The 11260-nt window shown below is 48.8% G+C and overlaps 1 protein-coding gene across 2 annotated transcripts in view; it reads left to right on the top strand.

Annotated features, from left to right (window-relative positions):
• LOC127673034 (2'-5'-oligoadenylate synthase-like protein 1) overlaps positions 1 to 11260 on the top strand; it is a 449062-nt gene that overhangs the window by 269721 nt on the left and 168081 nt on the right. The gene's annotated exons all lie outside the window — the stretch shown is intronic.

The following is an 11260-nucleotide window of genomic DNA, read 5'->3' as shown; positions in this document are numbered from 1 at the left end:
GAGGCTGTTTCCCAATGCAAATGATTCTCCCCAAACTAATTTCGTGACAAGGAGCATGGGGCAGCTGGGACAGGGCGCACAGCACATGCGGTTAGCAGCTTCTCTCCAGTCTGCACCTCCTGAGGCCCTTGTACCAAGGTGCTTCGTAGTAGGGGAGTTAAGATTTTGGAGGTGAGGACCCCCTTGATCTCTGCCCATGCTCCGTCCCTACAACCTGCTCACTGCTTAGCCTCATTAGGACAGATGGACAGACTCCCAATATTCCCCAGGCTTGGAGAAGGACCCTCTTTTCTGCATGGTGTAGTTTTACTTACACACATGCAAGAAAGAAAGATGATCTGGATGTGGTGTTGTGTGCCCGCAATCCCAGCACTTGGCAGGTCGAGGAAGCACGATTGCAATGAACTTGAGACCAGCTTGGGCTGTGAAGTAAGACCCTGTTTTACTATTCTAACCCTTGGGGGGGAAACAAATCTGGGTGCGATAGCACATGACTGTCATCCCTTGGGAGTTGCAAACAGGAGGACTAGAATACAGAGTTCCAGGCCAGGTGGGCTACGAGAAACCCTGTCATAACAAAAATAAGATAAAAGAAACAGCCAAGGTGACAGCACTGAGGAGACAGAGGCAGACAGGTCTCTAGAAGGCTGTCATAGCCTACAGAGTTATAGGCCAGTCAGGGCTACATAGCAAGACGTGTCTCAAAGCAAGCAGGCAAGTACGTCAACAAACACACACAAACAAAAACCCAGGATGGCCAGGACAAGCAATTGCGCAGGATGAAAATGAACAAGGAAATCAACCAGCATTTGGAGGATTAAAGACAATGTACACGCAACATAAACCTCGGGAGATGAAGAACTGAGCGGAATCCCTCAGGAGCCGATAAGCAGCAAGGGCTGACTGTAAATCCCTGCGTGTCTGCCGCTCACTAACCTCCCTGCAGCCTACACACCCCTGAGATGAACCTCTGCCGGTGGTGCTCATTTTGGAAAACCAAAGAGGCTGGTTATATCGCACCCAGTTATTAATGTAAATGAAATAAATCAGAATTATGTTCATGGGCTAAATGGATGAGAGAGACGTCTGTACTCACACCCCAGGTAATCCTGCATGTGGGCTGGAATTCCTTTTCATTTGTGACATTTGTGACATTTGTGACTTTGCTCAGTATCCGATGTATGCGGCCAGGTGTGGCGCCTGCTGTACAAAGATGCGTCCATTCGTTCAACAACTTGTTCATTTCTTAAGCCGTGCAAGGGTCGGAACTTGGGCCTAGCATATTCTGGGCAACCGCTCTGCCCGTGCACTATGCCCCAGACTAGACGGTGCCATTGGGCAGCTATTAGAGGAGGCATCTTTGCATGTGAAGGAAAAGAATGAATTCTGTCTCCATCTGAGAAAAAGATGGATCTGACAGAGCAGAGAGATTCAAATATCTGGAGGAGAAGAAAGCACCAGACAAGGAGGGCGGCGGTGAGCATGAAGGTGGGGGAAGGGAAGGCAGGGGACACACACTTAAAGACCTTGGGTCATAGGATTGTTCCTACCGATACAGCTGCATCCCCGTGGGCGTGAGTGTGGAAACACAGCAGCAGGCAGGAGGTGCCCCAAAGTACAGGTGAGGGGTGATGAGGCTGGGGCTGGGGTGACAGTTGACGGAGGTGTCGGGAAGGGGTGAGATTTGTGAGATATTTAAAGAATGGCAAGGTCCAGCCGGGCTGGTGGGAGGTGCCGGAAATCCTAGCCGTCTGGAGGCTGACACTGGAGGATCTGGGGTTCAAGGTCATCCTGGGCCACATAGAATTCAGACCAGCCTGAGTTACAAGAAACACTGACTCAAAAGCAAAACAAAGACAATGTAAGATCCGGTCCTCCTTCTTTGTTCTTCAGGGGAAAAAATATACATACACATCATATACATATACATCATATACATCACATACATATACATCATACACATCATATACATACACATCATATACATCACATACATATACATCATATACATCACATAAACATACACCTCATATACATACACATCATATACATCATATACATCACATACATATACATCATATACATATGCACAATATACATCACATACATACACATCATATACATATACATCATATACATCATATACATCACATACACATACACATCATATACATCACATACATATTCATCATACACATACACATCATATACATACATATATATATACACATCATATACATATATATACACAATATACATCACATACATACACATCATATACATATACATCATATACATATACATCATCATTACACATACACATATACATAGCAAATCGAGGAGGAAGATAACCGTAATATAAGGGACCCAGGCAATTAAGGAATTACAGGGCTGGGTTCTGCGGAACCACAAAACAGAGCCTTGAGGGAGCCAAAGAAGGCTCCAGAAAGAAGTGACATTTGAGTTGCTTCTTTGAAGGGCAAGTGAATTCTATCAACTGACTGAAGAGGGTCAGGGAAGGCGGTCTTTCCACATGAGGCTGTCAGGATGTCGCCTACGTGGATGGCTGAGTGTACTTGGGAAAGTGCCTGGCCCCTGAGCAGGAGGGCGTAATAAAGGCTGTGATACAGGCCAGGGAAGATGCCTGGAATGTGACCTTGGAGAGACAGAACTTGATCTCACGAGCAAGGGTGAATCCTTGAAGGAGCTGAGTGTGTGTGCGTGTGTGTGTGTGTGTGTGTGTGTGTGTGTGTGTGTGGAATGCTAACAGAACTGCGGTTTTTGTTGTTTTGTCTTTGTTTTGTTGGGTTTTTTTTGGTTGGTTGGTTGGTTTTTCGAGACAGGGTTTCTCTGTGTAGCCCCGGATGTCCTGGAACTCACTCTGTAGACCAGGTTGGCCTCGAACTCAGAAATCCACCTGCCTCTGCCTCCCAAGTGCTGGGAGTAAAGGCGTGTGCCACCTTTAGGTTTGTTTGTTTTAAGCAGCCATTTTGGGGGCTTGACTGGAAAGGCAGGAAGCCCAGATCAGATCAACTAGGTTCGTGGGACTGACTACCGGAAGTTAATGAGTGGAGCTTCCTGGTCCTCATCCGGGCTCGCTGGGGTGAACCGGAGAAAGGGAGACCGGTGCTGGAATTCTGAATCCGCAGCTCTGCCTCAGTGTGTGCGTGTGGGGGGAGGGGACAGTGGAGACAGACAGACACACCCCGGCAGCTCATGGGCCAGACACCCCACCCACCCACCGTGTCCCCCAAAGCTAGATAAGCTGGCATCAGTTGAGACAAGATTGCTGCTTACATCACAGGGGTGAGGTCCAGGAGGAAGACATGGTAGACGAGACGAGGGTCCAGAGTTTTTGAGTGTGAGCTAGGAAAGAATAAGACCCGGGAAGCCTCGATGTGCGAGCCCAGGAAGAGGGTCTGAGCACCAAGTCCGACCCCGGCATCCGTGTCCACCAACGCCGGCATCGGTGTCGGCCGCCTGGACTTCAGTGTGGAGCGCAGGCGGCAGGGTTCATTACCACACAGAAGCAACACAGGCTAAGCGGCACTGAGGACAAACAGAATCCACAACGAGACTGCAACACGCCGGTTCCAGCATGATAGGTTGGTTCGCTCTTCCCGAGAGGAAAACTAAAAAGTTGTATTCCAAAAGGGCAACAAAGGGCTGGAGAGGTACCTCAGCCATTAAAGGTCAGTTCACACTTCCAAATGTCAAGCGTTTGGTTCCCAAAGAGAGAGAAAAAAATGTGTTTTCACGGAGATGTGCAAAACCCAACCCACAACGAAACATTCACGTATGCCTGCCGGGCATCAAGCACAGGGAATTAATATCATGCATTTCCTCACAGATATTGTTTATTTAATTCTTACATTTAAAAACATCTGTTTACTCCGAGTGTGTGCCTGAATATATATATATGAGTGTGCACCACATACAATGCAGGCGTCTGAGGCGGGGCGGGGAGGTGAACTCGGTCAGAAGTGGCATCAGGTCCCCTTGAACTGAAGTTATAGGTTAGCCACTGTGTGGGTGCTGGGAATCAAATATGGGTCCCTCTGCAAGAACCAGTGTTCTTCACTGCTAAATCATTTCTCCAGCCCCACATTTTACTTATTTATCTGAGGGGAGAGGACACGAGCCAGGATGCACAGGTAGAGGTCAAAGGTCAAGCTGAAGGCATCCACCCTTTCTACCACGTGAGTTCTGCCCACTGAGTTCTGTCAGGATCAGGAAGGAGAGTTTCTATACCCACCTGGCCATCTCACCCAGGGCTTCACTTGTTTTGATAAAGTGTCGCACGCCACAGGCAAGTTAACCTGTTAGTCCCGGAATCATAGCCCAGCCTGGTCTCCAACTTGTAGCAATCCCCCTGCCTCAGCCTCCTGAAAGCTGGGATTACAGTCATAAGCCGTACCTCAATTAGCTTCTCCGTGGGTTTTTAAAAGTCTGACGGGCGTGTAAGGTAGATTTAATGAAGAGTTGAGTCAGATTTAGGGAAATTGTAGCCATGCCATTAAGGTATAGAAAAGTGTGGGGTGTGGAAAGAGAAGACATCTTGCCTCACCCATGGGGAGATGTAAGGAAAATGTAGTTACTATGAAGTACCCTGCCACATAGAAATCGTTTTCAAATAATCCTTTGGATTACACATACCTCTCTAGCTTTCAAAGTCCTTTCCTCGAGGCCTTGTGTGCACCTTTAGGGGTTACCCTGTTGTGATTGTGATTGTGTGCACCTTTAGGGGTAACCCTATTGTGATTGCTCAGTGGGTACACGTTTGCTCTGCCATTTGACTGTGAGATGCACCAGGTGAGAAAGTGTGGAAGAGAAAAAACTGCTTTTGGAGTTCTGGAAAGAAACCTCCTCACCATGCCAGGGCACTGAGACAGGGCAGAGGGGCTGGACCGTGGCATCAATCGAGGGCAATTGTGATTTATGACTCAAGAAAACACATTCCCGGTGTGTTCATGAGCCCGTCTCTCTGTTTGATGGCGTGCAGCTAGCCAACTCCTTCAGAGCCGGCTCGAGGCTGCTGCAGCCTTGCGAGGCTGCCTGGCGTTTACACGGCGACGCCTGGATTAATTCTCTGGGACACCTCATCTCTGCTTGCTTCTTTCTGTTGTCGGAATCAAATTCTGGACTTAATCTCCCCTTGTTTCCAGATCACACAAATCTCTCTGTTAGGTTTCAGAAATCTGGGATTACAAACTGTTGTCAGGATTCTAAGTCCTCTGGGGTCATTGGTGAACGAATGCAGGACAATTTTCTCCTGGGAGGTGGAAGGGATGGTTGGCGTACTAAATAGAAGATTCCTTCCAGAAATCTGCCTTTGGCCATCAGTGTCCATTGCTTAAGAGGATTTTAAGATTTTCCAAGTAAAATGAAAAAAAAAAAAAAAGAGCGTGAGGCTATAAGAATGCATATTTGGGTCAAAACCAAATGGTGCATTTAAGGCCAAGCACATCACCATATGTAAATAATTCAATAGAAACCACAAAACAAGCAGGAGAGATTGAGCAAAATGAATCAGTATTGACAAGGACAGTCTACTGGAACAGCCCAAGCGTATAAACTATGGTTTTCAAAATGGCGGCACTAGAACTCCTCTGTTACATGGATGAAGGAGAGAGAAGCCTGTTTTTGTTGTTGTTGTTTTGTTTTGTTTCCATGCTTAAGCAAAAAAGTCTTGAAAGAAATTCTGTCCCATATTGATTATTGGTTGCCTTTCTTTTATCTTATTTATTTGTTTATGTGTTTACTTATTTATCGTAGGGAGCATGGAGATCTTTGTTCTGATACACACACACTAGGGGAACCCAGAATGTCTCGCACACAGGGTCGTTCCTTCGGTTGTTCCTTCAAGGGAAGGAATGAAAACCCCATTTTCTGCCCAGACAGCTGGAGCAGATATGCTCTCTAACCTGGTGACTTTTGGATTTTTGTTTGTTTGTGTTGTTGTTGTTAAGATTTATTTATTTGTTATGTATATGAGTACACTGTTGCTCTGGGGACATCGGATCCCGTTACAGATGGTTGTGAGCCACCATGTGGTTGCTGAGAATTGAACTCAGGACCTCTGGAAGAGGAGTCAGTACTCTTAACCACTGAGCCATCTCTCCAGCCCCCTAGTGACTTCTGTGCAACCTGTGTGGCCCAAGACGCTCCATCCAGTCCGCTTTCATAAGCTTGTCTTCCTCAGTCTATAGTGTCCATCTTTATGGAGGGCGTTCCATGGACTTTACTAAGAGTTTTGATGTCATCGTCGGGTCTGATCTGCATTGGCTTGCTTTGGTGCTGTGCACTCCGGATTGAGTTTCTCATCCCCAGAGTGGTTTCCATCCAACTGCACTGTGCTAGAATACGCCTAAAATAACTCCCGGTCCACACCAGCTTCAACACACCACACATGTGCTTAGAGATCAGAGGTCAGCTGGCTGGAGTCAATTCTGTCTTTGTGCCACTTAGGCTCCGGGGACTGAACTCAGGCCTTCAGGCTTGGTTGGCATCGAGCGATGGGCCATTTTTCTGGCATTGGCTGCTCTTTTCATAAAAACGGAGCATCTAAGCTGTGGGTAGAAAGCCTGTCTGGCACTCAAAGGGTCCCGGTCCGGTTCCCACCACGGCTCGATTGATTGATCGCCAGCTTCCAGGAAACATGCCATCTTTGTGCCCCCGTCTGCGTATGCCTCTTTCCCTAGGGAGAGCTGTTCTCCTTCTGTCTGGAAATCTGATTGGTTCAGGAAATGACAGTCCCCAGTGCCTTCCCCTCCCCGAGTCCGTTTGTGACATTATATTATTATCCAGGCTGAAATCAAACTCACAACCCTTACTTCTTAGCCTCTCAAGGGCAGGAATGACAGATTGCACCACTATGCCCGGCTCCTTAATTCTCCAAGCCTGCTGTTGTGAGAACTAAGTCACCCAGAGCCAGGCTGGACTCCATGACAGGCTGTAAACTGGCAGTTTGGGTGACTAGGCCTAAATTTCTTTTTTTTTTTCTTCCCCTCCCCCTTTCTCCTGCTTGCTCCAGCTCATTGACGATGGTTGTGAGCCACCATGTGGGTGCTGGGATTTGATCTCAGGACCTCTGGAAGAGCAGTCAGTGCTCCTAACCACTGAGCCATCTCTCCAGCCCAAGGCATAAATTTCTGTTTCTCAGAATCAAGAACCTGGATCTAAGAACTTATGAGCCAATCACCGCCGCCTCCAGCAGCCAATCCGAGGACACCTTGTCATCTGACCTGAAGTAAGAATAGATTGCTCGAATGAGTAAGGAACCCCTGGGAAGTTCCCAGAGCCTAACAGATTATAGAATCAGTCAGACCCCCCTCCCCCCCAAGACAGAGCTGACAAATCAAGGTAAAAACTCGTCAACCCCTCTCTGGAATTCCCCTAACTGACAGTAAAATCGGGCCTGTGATCCCACCACAGGTCTCCGTTCCCAGATGGGAAGCCAGACCCCGGCATGCAGGAAATTCAGCTGAAGAAATGCCCTTTGCTTTTGCATAGTATTTGAGTCTGGGGTATTGGTCTCTAGAGACTCTTGGCCCCTAACCAACCACATCATCCACTCCAGCGTTCTATCAACCAAACATATGTGACACACACAACACATAAGTCACCGTCACATCGATCCAGTCTCCATTAGACACAATGCAACCCAAGTTCAGGTGACTTCCTCCAACCACAGTGACACCCGCCCCCCCAACTCCTAGCCCAAAAGACCCTCACGGCATCATGGACACTCACAAAATATTTATTTTTTATATTATTTTATGTGCATTGGAACTCTGCGTGCATGTGTGCCTGTGTGAGGGTATCAGATGTCCTGGAGACACGTGTGTGCTGCCACGCAGGTGCTGGGAATTGAACCCGGGTCCTCTGGAAGAGCAGCCAGCGCACTCAACTGCCGAGCCATTCTCCAGCTCTAGCACTTATTTTTAATAATCTACTACGTTTATTTAGTGTGTCTGGGTACACATGAGCATACAAAGACCAACTTTCTTCTTTTTTTAATTTTTTTTTTAAAGATTTAATTATTATATGTGAGTACACTGTCGCCGTTTTCAGACGCACCAGAAGAGGGCGTCATCTCATTGCGGGTGATTGTGAGCCACCATGTGGTTGCTGGGATTTGAACTCAGGACCTTCGGAACCGTTGAGCCATCTCTCCAGCCCCCAGAGGGCCACTGTCAAGGGACGGTTCTCTCTACCATGTGAGTCTTGGGGACCAGACAGGTTGTTGAGCTCCTCTGCGGGTAATATTTACTCTCCAGCCGCCTCGCCAGCCAGCTCCCACTTAGTGAGAGAGTAACAGATGAAAAGAATCAAAATGAATGTGGATGGGGGTAGGGCACACCAGTAAGGCCGCATTTGGGAGGTGGAGGCAGGAAGGTCGATATAGTCCAAGGTCCTTGACTATATAACAAGTTCAAAGTCAGCCTGAGCTACATGAGAGACCCTGGTTTGGTTTGGTTTGGTTTGGTTTGGTTTGGTTTGGTTTGGTTTGGTTTGGTTTTTCGTTTTTCGAGAAGACAGGGTTTCTCTGTGTAGCCCTGGCTGTCCTGGAACTCTGTAGACCAGGCTGGCCTCAAACTCAGAAATCCACCTGCTTCTACCTCCCAAGTGCTGGGAGTAATATATGCGCCACTACCGCCCGGCTTGGGTTTTTTTGTTTTGTTTTGTTTTGTTTTGTTTTTTTTAAAGGATGTTACAGAAAATTCTAATCAGTCTTAGGGGTTGCAATGTAGCGCAGTGGGCAGAGTGACCGCCCAGCACAAAGCCCTGGGTTCAGCACCAGCCTATATCAATCTGGATGTGATATGGCGCACGCGTGTAAACTCAACATCTGTTAAGAAGAGGCAGCAGGATCAGGAGTTCAAGATTATTGTTGGATGAAAAAAATTAATCTCCTATGCTTAGATTCAGGAGAGGATGATAATTCAAAGACAAGTCCACATAGCTTTTTTTTTTCTCCCTCAGATGGGTCATTTCCTTTGTAAACACATCCAGGACCCTGAGGGGCCTGGAACCATGGATGTACAGATGACCTTCAAGGACTAGCTACAGTTTGTTTTTGTTTTTGTTTTTTGCTCACGGTCAGGAGAGAGCTATGTTTTAATTGCCGGAAGGTTCCACCCATGAAGAGAGTCAGCCAACAGTGCGGTCTGGGAACAGGGCGGTTACATCTGTGGCGCTTGGAGCTGTGCCTGGCCGGCGTCAAGCAGCCCTGGTTAGTGAGTGGTTCTGCATGGCTTGCAATCCAAGTGGGTTTGGAAACAAAGAAGCCCACAGCACCACTCGGGAAAGCAGAGAGGTTTTACATTTCCTAGAACCGGAGCCTCTCAACAGACTGAAGCATCTCGCAAAGGAGGCACCTGGAGTTCTCTGAGGTGTGTTTACCTCTCGGCTAGGACTATTTCGTATTCAAACGCGCACAAAGCTGGGCGTCTTTACAGCGCCTTTGCAAGAACATCTAAATGCTGTGCTTTCCGTCTGCGGGCCTAGCTGGGAGGCTCTTCATCTTACAGAGTCATGACGTCATTTCTCCTAAGCAAAGGTGACAGCACAGGTCTAAGGGAACCGCCCTATCTAGGGAACAATCATTTCTATGAGGATGCAACTTGCTCTGCAGTACACTTTGGAGACACCACATCACGGGGCAGATCTCTCTACCTCTGAGCTCAGGCAGCCCCGTCTCTACCCTCCTAATTTAACAATCCAGACTACACAGGGTCCAGGCTGGAGCTAACCCGGAGAAAGGGCTCTGGAGGGTTGGGTGGGGGTGGGGGGGCTTCGACTTCACTTTCTGCTCTCTTTATCGGCTTTCTGCATTTTCAATTAATCTTGGAATGGTCGCTGGAGGCAAGGAGCCAGCCTAAGGAATGAGAAAGTGCAAACCGATCCCGAGAAACAAACAGCAGGCAGCGAGGGACCCCGCAGCCCAGGCAGACACCCAGAGCGGCTCTCGGGAGGCCGGCGAGGCGTGCGCGCCCTGCGCGCCGGTCTCTGCCTTGGCACCATCTGCTGATTCCTCAGGAGGACAGAACAGGACCAGCGAGCCATGAAGATTCGATTATGTAACGCGGGAGGATTGCTTGTTTTCAAAAGGGAGACAAATGGAACGAATTGATTTGTTTGTCAAAGTCATGTCACCAAAGGAGACCAGTCCCCTCCCCTTCCTGGAGGATCTCATCAAGGAGGGGAGTGATTTCACACGCGCTCGCTCGCTCGGGAAAACAGGAGCCCAGGACTCCCAGAGTCAGCTCAGACCCGCACAGCAGCAGCGCTTGGGCTGGAGCCCGGGGAGCCACGTGGTAGAAGAAAAGACCCAACTTCAGCTAACAGTCCTCTGACCTCCACAAGTACACAGCCCCACCCTCCACGAAATAAATAAATGCGAGACCACAATTCACTCCATTCATAAAAACAAGCCCGTTTCCAAAGTTGTGCGGGCAAATCCTTTTCTGGCTCTTTGCTTGAGAAATAACCGTTCGACTGGTACCTCAAAGGGCAAGGGACATAATTGGCACCCCGCGCCCAGCTTCAGGCCCTGCCGGCTTTGTCTGACCTCTCTTGCTTGCTTTCAGGGAAGTAACATCTAATCTCGGAACCAACGGGGTCATATTACTATTCGGAACGCTACAAAGTGCTTTAGAGGCTAGGGAAACTGTGTGTGTGTGTGTGTGTGTGTGTGTGTGTGTGTGTGTGTGTGTGTGTGTGTCTGTGTCTGTGTAGGTGGGGTAGTTGGCCCTCTCCTACCATGTCAGGGTACCAGCAACCAAACTCTGGTCACCAGGCTTGGCAGCAACGGCTTTTGCCTACGGGGCCACCTTGGTGCCCTCCGGAGTCATCGCGCCCCCCCCCACCGCCCCCCCCCCAGGGTTTCTCTGTGTAGCCCTAGCTGTCCTGGAACTCACTCTGTAGAACTCACTGTGTAGACCAGGCTGGCCTCGAACTCAGAAATCTGCCTGCCTCTGCCTCCCAAGTGCTATTAAAGGTGTGTGCCACCACCGCCCGGCTGGAGTCATCTTTATTCAACACAGAAACTAAACCTGTGGCTCTGGATCATTTGCCCTGCTCCCGCCCACCCACCAGACCCACCCTCCTGCTCTTCCTCATGCCCTTCTCTGTCCTGGGTTTTGCTCCCTCGCCCCCTGGCTCTTGGGAGAAGCAGGGGGAGTCAGAACACAAAGAACCGAGCACGAAGGTAGTAATTCAATACCACCAGCTCCTTCCCCGCCAGGCCACCTCAGGT

This window comes from Apodemus sylvaticus, chromosome 22, assembly GCF_947179515.1.
Source record: "Apodemus sylvaticus chromosome 22, mApoSyl1.1, whole genome shotgun sequence".
Classification (NCBI taxonomy): Eukaryota; Metazoa; Chordata; class Mammalia; order Rodentia; family Muridae; genus Apodemus; species Apodemus sylvaticus.
The sequence above is the reverse complement of the archived record's forward strand: the minus strand, read 5'-3'. Positions and strand labels throughout refer to the sequence as shown.